Source organism: Cygnus atratus, chromosome 1 (assembly GCF_013377495.2).
Source record: "Cygnus atratus isolate AKBS03 ecotype Queensland, Australia chromosome 1, CAtr_DNAZoo_HiC_assembly, whole genome shotgun sequence".
Lineage (NCBI taxonomy): Eukaryota > Metazoa > Chordata > Aves > Anseriformes > Anatidae > Cygnus > Cygnus atratus.
The window spans coordinates 192985028-192993175 of NC_066362.1; positions in this window are offsets into that span (position 1 = coordinate 192985028).

Sequence of the window (8148 nt, forward strand, 5' to 3'; positions counted from 1 at the left end):
TATCGATTTTTAAGGTGAATTTTGTTGTTCTGTATTCAAACACATTTGCTCTAACACCAGAATTTTGCCTATTTTCAGCCAGGCTTGCTTTCTTAGCATATCACTATATCCTGCGTCTTCAGGCTGTCCCATTTTGGGGGTGAAAGACATCCCCTTTAATTGCTGCAGAGGGTGACAGTGATTTCTGAAGAATGATACTGAGTTCCTCAGCATTAACCATGTACTCTGAAGAGCAAGCAAAGAGCACTGAAAACAACAGACATAAAGCTGTTTGCATGGGCAAGTGCAAGTGTGCGCAACTCTGCGTGTGGTTGGCGGACTGTGGAGTTCCTGTAAATACATTTCTCTGAGAGATTTATTTGCAGATCAATGGCAAACAGACTTCACCTGCATTTTAGGATACTCACTCCTTTATTTTTCAGCAAGTCTTCTCTTTTCCTTTACTTTCCCTCCACGTATTCCTATCCTTTCTCTGAATCTGCAGACCTGGGCTTCACATTTCTTACTGATGGCTTTTCGTGACCTCTGCTTTTGCTCTTGCTTCTCTTTTTCTTCCTCCTTCCTGCCAAGAGATTCTTTGTCTCCCTAAATTCTCCCCAAAATTCAGTTCTTCCTTTTTTCCATCCTTTAGAATTTCACTTCTTGACTTTGGAAATCAAAGTAAAAAGTAATGAAATGCAATAGTATTTCCATTCCATAATGGCTGGATGATTCTTCACCACCAGTAGAAGCAAGTAAACATGGAAACACATAAAGCATTTAGTTAATTTGACACATGGTCATATGAACTCATGCCAAATGTATGTAAAAAAGATCAGGTTTTAGACATATGTCCATTATATTGGCACAGCAAGTTACTGCCTATCAACTAAACTAAGGAGAATGCTATGCTTTTAGTCTTTTTCAAATATAATGGTAACATGTTAACTTAAATTTAATTCAAGAATCTGCAGGGGACCATTTCATGCATTGGTCTAACTTGAGCTGACCAAGAGTCTAACCCAGCAGTTCCTATATCAAGTCTGTAATTTCTGTCGGAGTTGAAACATATATTTTAGTGAAACATCCAATCTTGATTTAAAGACTTCAAGAGACAGGAAATCCATCACTTTCCTGGGTCAGTTGTTCCAGTTGTTACCTATTCTCATTTGTTAAAGCCAACATTTGTCTAGTTTTGGTTTCTAATGTTGGGTATCAGAGATGAAACCAGTACTCCAGTTAGCAGTATCACTCTGCTGGTGGTGTTCTTGAGATATTCCCATCCTGTACTTGGTACTCCTCTGTTTACACATCTCAGGGTAATTTTTTTAGGTCTAAATAACAGAGAAAAGAAAGGGAAAGAGACCACTCTAGCTGTTTAGTTTAAGGGACACAAGGGAAAAAGAAGAGACAAGTTGCAGTGTCAAAAGGGAAAAATCTCATTTCAGCAAAGTTTGGAGAAGTGAATAGATCACAGTGTTATGTTACAGAAAAACTGGGACAGGACAAGCAACGGGGATATATTCAAGTTTAAGGCAGGAAGGGAAGAATGGGGAGGTAGGGTTTTTGACTGCTGCTGTGGAGGTTAACCTTGTCTGACTTTCAGATGCCTATCCAGCTGCTCTCTCACTCCCTGTCGCCAACAGGACAGGGAGAGAAAATGAGATTAAAAGCTCATGGGTCAAGACAAAGACGGGGAGATCACTTACACATACTGTCAAAAGCAAAACAGACTTGACCTGGGGAAAACTAATTTATTGCCAATTAAAAATGAATTAGGATGGAGAGAAAGGACAACAAACAAACAAACAAACAAACAAAAAACACTTTCCCCCTGTGGGCTCATCTCCACAGGTTGCTGCTTCCTCCAGGCCACATCCACCTGCTCCACCGGGGGCTCCTCCATGGGCTGCAGCGTGGAGATCTGCTCCATGTGGGACCCATGGGCTGCAGGGGGACAGCCTGCTCCACCAGGGGCCTCTCCACGGGCCGCAGGGGAACTTGTGCTGCGTGCCTGGAGCACCTCCTGCCCTCCTGCTGCACTCACCTTGGGGGCTGCAGGGCTGCTTTTCTCTCAGCTCTCCCCACTCTCTCCCAGCTGCTGTAGACTGTGAAGGTTGTGGTAGGTGATAAAAGGAAAGACGGTCAGAGCTCCGAGCTGGACAATGATAAGGGGTCCAGAAATATCAGAGAAATTAAGGAATGATTGAAAAATGTTTAACTGAATGTTTAAGGAGTGTTTAAGGAGGGGATAGACTAGAGGGGATCTAGGGAGGGACTGCTCGTTGTTGGTAGTGAATGCTTGCTTTGCCTCGGGGCCCATAACAGCTCTTGTTGGCCTTGCCTGGAGGCCACCACTAGAGAGGACTCATACTTTAGAGCATCAGCTGAGAGTCTGACTCTCAGAATGAATCCTGCTCCAGAAGGTGCATAAATATGATATAGTTTCCCTCTGGCAAGGATTGGAAACCTTTGGCTGTTTTCTTCATCAGACAGACATGTGCTCGGACTAAATACATTTATGAAGATACCCTGCAGGAAGAGGAAGAATATGAGAAGATTTGTGCTACAGAAGAAATGAAGGCTGCATGTTAGCTAGGAGGAATAAAACTGCAGAGAAGAAACCAGAGGCATTCACCTTATGGGGATCCCAGAAGAAAGGCAGGATTCAAAGGAGACGTAGACACTTTACAGTATGGGCAGAACTGGTAATACATATGTACTGATAAACACTTACATGCTGAAGTATTAACTTCAGTTTGCATTTATATGTTCTTTCATCTAAAACACAGATCCCAGCTACAGAATCTGTTAAAAAGGCATGTCACTATGAATCTGGAGACATGTAACTTCATGAGGGAGAAGAGGACTTGACTGAGAAAGGGGGAAAGAAGTTGTGCTAATTATCAAGGATAGGTTGAGACAATTAGGCATACGGAGAGTGGAAGAGAAGGGTGATTTTACTAGCAAGAGACACAGAAATAAAGATCTATCACCACCCCTCCCTACCAGGTTCCAGGTGCACTGAGGCAGTGTCAGCGTGAAAACAGACAGCATCTTCACTCTGGCTGTTGTACCAGCGCTGCTGAATGAGCTCCTTCAGAGTAGGCAATGTCTATGCCACAAAGGCTCCCCATGGCACAACCATCTGGGCAGAGTTCAATCCGGAAATTCAGTCATTTAGATTAGTCTTGCTTCAAATGCAATTCTCATTGCAGCTTTCACTATGTGGTCAGTGCAAATGCTTCAGCAATAAAAAATGATGAAGAAAACAATTCACTCAGCACCCTGTCCTTTCTTAGTCCTTTCTTGCCTTATGATATGTTGTAGCTCACATATCTGTCAAATAGATCCATTAGACTGTAAACTCTGGGACAAAGATATGTCTTCTGTGAAGTGCTTAGCACTTCTGGGCAATAAAAAGTAAATAAAATACAAATCATCCATCTAGATTTTTTTACACCCCACCCTTTGGCATGGTCTAACATCACCTTTTGAAGTGATACCAGCGGCACTGAATAGATTAGCAGTGCACCAGAACAAGGTAGTTAACAAGATAGGTTCCTTTCAGTAGCAGAACTCATTTTCAGGAAATTGCTTTACAGTGTTTTCTCGCATTTTCGTTCTTATTGACTTATTTTTCATCCATCTAAATGCTAGGGTAGACAGAACAGGTAATTATTTTTAATAGTGCTTCTCATTAACAGTGTTATGTTGATACTGAGGCACATGTAGTACAAAGCATTTGGCTTTGAATGTGTTCACCCACTGCTTCCATTCCTTTCCACCACACTGTATGCTAACATAATTCTTTGCAACCTTATCGACCTTAAGAAATTAAAGTGATATGCTAAGAGACCTTGACCATGAAAGGAGAGGTTATTGTGATTATCTTGCAAGAAGCTAAAAAGTCTGATTATCCTTTTAATCACAATGAATCAGGATTATTTCAGTTTGGAAAAACTGTTGATAGAATTAAGAACTGCCATACTAAGTTAGACCTAATGTCCATTTAGAACAGCCTCCTAAGTCCAAAATTAACTGAGAGTGAGTTATTAGGAACAAGTATGAGGAGCTGAGCAGTCGTTTGTTTAAACTTGAAGGAACTTTGGAAAGATCTTTCCTTGCTGAATGCTCTCGGCTCCTGACAGTCAGGGCTTTAATGTTTTTAAACTGAAGATTTCGTAAAGATCATTGTGTTGAAGAGTTGCCTACGGTAATTAATTGTATTTATCCAGTTTATTTGGGGCATATCTTACACTTTCAGTGTCCACTGCATCCTATGCAAATAAGCTCTACATCCCATTCTAAGACATTAGTTTATTCAGTTTGTTTTAAAACTGTTTTTATATTGACCATTTCTTGGCACCACTATAAGAAAAAAGAGGTAAAAATCACTTACCGTACCATATCATCCATAGTTTTGTATGCCTTGTAATATCACCCTTCAGTCACACCTCTTCCAAGGTGAAGAAACCTATTACATTTATTTTGTCCTCCTATATCCTATAGTCCATACTATATACTGGCACCCCTTGCCACTATTCTCTCTACATCTTCTACGACTTTTTGAAAAATAGGACACACAGAATAGGACACTCATTTTCAGGTGTAAAACCAGTTTCTGTTTTACTAATTTTCTTTTCTAATCTTTCCTAAAATGCCATTTCCCTCTGAGCATGCAGAAAATGTTTTTAGGAAACTACCCTCAAAGATTTCAAGATCTCTTTCCTGAGTGGTAATAGCTAATTTAGAGTCTATCATTGTATATGTATAGTTAAGGTTATTTTTCCCATGTGCTTTGCTTTGCATTTTTTGATACTGAATTTCATCTGCCATTTTATTGCTCAGTCAATTAGTATTGTGAGATTCTTCTGCAATACTTCCCAGACAGCTTAAGTCCCTGAAAATTTGATACAAGAGCAAAATTGGAATCTACGCCCTTTAAATTTGATCTCATCTTTGTTACATTCTTAATGGTGTAATATGATTCTTCTGGCCAGATTTATAACCTGGGCTGCATCATGGGATGTACCTGAGAGAGTACGAATGTTTGAAGCAATGGTTCTTTCCTAAGTACAGTTTATTGCAATAGAGACTGCCAGGCAGTTCTGAGGGATGGGGCAATTTCCTCATCAATTAGAGGAGTATGTATGTGGAAAAACACACCAAGTTAAATGCCTTCCACCTGAGCCCGTCTGGCCTTGTTTATATAGTGAAAAAAATATTTATTTATTTATTTGCTAATGCTTGTTTGTGCCTATCATTTTTAATAATACTTGGATCCCAAGTGTAAAAGATGCATGGGTTATCGTTAGTCTTCTAGGTGCTGTATGAGTCAGACCAACGTAGAGTAAGTTTACATGAAATACTGTTTAAAATAAATGTATTTTGTTCCAGTTTTTGTACTTACCTTAGCTGAGTACTCATCTAAGGTAGCAAAATAAGGGTTCCCTTGGCTCTGCTTGAGGTGTCCGGCTGGTGGTCACCCACACTGCAGAGTATGGCCAATGTGCTCATTACCTGAGAGGAAGGGTGTAGGTGAAAAAGGCTGTTCCTTTACTGCAGATCAGAGGCATGCATATGGCCCTCCTGAATCATGCAGTATTTAAATATTGCCTTTTTGTTGTTGTTTTTGTTTTTAACTGTGAGTGTGATGTTGATTCTACATCGTCTAAGCAAACAAAAGCAACAGCAATGAAAAACCCCTGCAGTTGAAAACTTTCCAATGAAAATGAATTCAGCGTGGAATAAAATGGGAAGAAACCAGGAGAAAATCATCAGAGACAGAAATTGAAGTTAGATAATTACAAATATTTGGAATGTGAATTATTATGAATAAAAAATGTTTTTCCATACATATTTATTTCTCAAATGAAAAGGACACTTTATTTGGGTTCTGTTAAGGAACAAAAGAAATCATAACATCACGCTGTTTCCATGAAAAATGGTGATTGAAAATACTTTTCATATTCTTACCAGTTCTCATTAAAATATCTTGCCTTAACTTCCGTGAATGAATCTAAGCAGCTGAGTGAGGAAGAAGTCAGAACACTACAAAGAATGGCATCTGCTCACTACACAGAACAGCTCCCTCAGTCTATTGACTAAATTAGCATTTCCTGTATAAATTAAATGAAACACCTTCATCTTTATCTGAGGGTGGTAGCTTTTTAGCTCATTTCTCTTGTTCTCCCCAGTGCTGCCACTCACATGAAAGGGTGAACTGGATCCTCCATGGCTCATGCACCATTATCACAGTCTCATGACATCAGCTCCAGTTGCAGAAGCCTCAATATCATATCGGTGATGCTGGATGAGCAGAGAGGATGAAGTCTGAATTCCAGATCTGGGGGAAGAAAGGGGATGGGGAAATTGCCAAGCTAGCAGTGAAGAAGCCCCCACCCTATCTTTTTGACTCATGAAATTAAGTTGATTTGATAGAAAAATCTTTCAAGCATAATAACCAGGAAAACTTCAATGTTGTTTCTACAAAATCATACTTCTAGAATGTAACTGCAATATGATACACTAAATTGCTCATAAAAAAGTAGCTTTCACTAGGTTTATTGCCAATAACGATGATACTTTTCACCTGATTATGTCCTGTTATTTAGTCTTATCTTTTTCAGTTCCTAACTGACCCATATCTGCAAGTCTGAGAGACAAATACACTACAATCATTCTGTCTATATTTCTATATCAAGGTATTAGTTATTTACGTGAAACTATTTCCCAGCTTCAGGGAAAAAAAAAAAAAAGATCAAGACATCTAATGCTTTTCTTAACACATACAGATTCTATTTTTTACTTAATTTTTTTGTTAATTAGGGCTCATACAATATTGCCTGCATTAGAAAATGCATTTTCAGCCCACAGTTTGGGCTCTTCTGCATTCGTACTTGTCTTATTCTATGGTAGGGTTGAAGTTTATCTCAAATAAATCTGTCTGTTTGCCTTAACTGTAGTCAGCTTCCAGCAACCTTCCCCCACACAGCAAAAGCTGCATCTTAGATAATTGCTGCCATTCAGCTGTAGCCATGTGCTATGTATTTATACAACTAGAATCTGTTTTCCTAGAAAATCTGATCAGTTTTTGTGGCCATAAATGCTGCAAGCATATCTGGTATTTATTCAAAAGTGTATGTTCATACAAGTATTCTGATAGTCAATACGTCTGTTTTTATGCAGTTAAGTTTTCTTTAATAAATGTGTAATGAAGATGAGTTATTCTAACCAGTATCATGGTGGGTATGTCTCTTACATTACTAGGTGAAGTTACATGAAGAAAATCAGTGCTGGAATGGTCTCATCTAGCACTAAAATTCTTTAAAAACAATTAATTTTGAAGCTGTTGATTTATTTATTATTTAATAAACAGTGATTCATACTTTTTTAAGATAGGGATTATTCATGGAATGTATATTAGTGGAGCATCATTTACAACAGGTCAGATTTTGTTTGTAGACATATTTATAAAAATTTTCCAAAATATATTTTAGGACAACTTCCTCTGTCTTTAGCTGTGCTGAATAGTACTGTAATATGTAAGTGCAAAAGAAGGAGGGGTGCCTTTTGGGGAGGAAAATGATACTATGCAAAAGGGTGAAATTATCTAACCTTATGTCAGAGCACCCTTTTAAAAAATCCATAAGTGGTCCTTGCTAAAGCACATCATGTGGTCATTGAAATAAAAATGCAGGGATGGAATAGATTTCCAAAGGTTACATTGTCCAGTCCCCTGGCGCTGGGGAAGGATCAAACACACTAAAGCTTCCCACAGAGATTTTATCTGGAACAGTTTTTTTTTTTTTTTTTCGTTTTTTGTTTTAGAATTTCTGCTGAAAGACTTTTTGAGGGTGTCCTGTTCGAGATTTTTCCTCTCAATTTTACTTTAATATTTGACCTATATAGCCTTTACAGCAAGTTAAACTTGGTTCTTTTTGTCTTTCTTTCTAGCGAACAATTGCTACCAATTTATCATTGTCTTTCTTATTAACAGCCTTCTATATACTGGAAGATTTATCAAGTCTTACTTGCCTAGACTTAAAGAAACCCTATTTCTGCAGTCTTTCTTCATGGATAATACATACTGAGTCCTCTACTTTCTTGCTGTTTTCTGTTGTATGCTTTCCAGAGTGACTACCTGTGTTTTGGAGTATGGTGCTG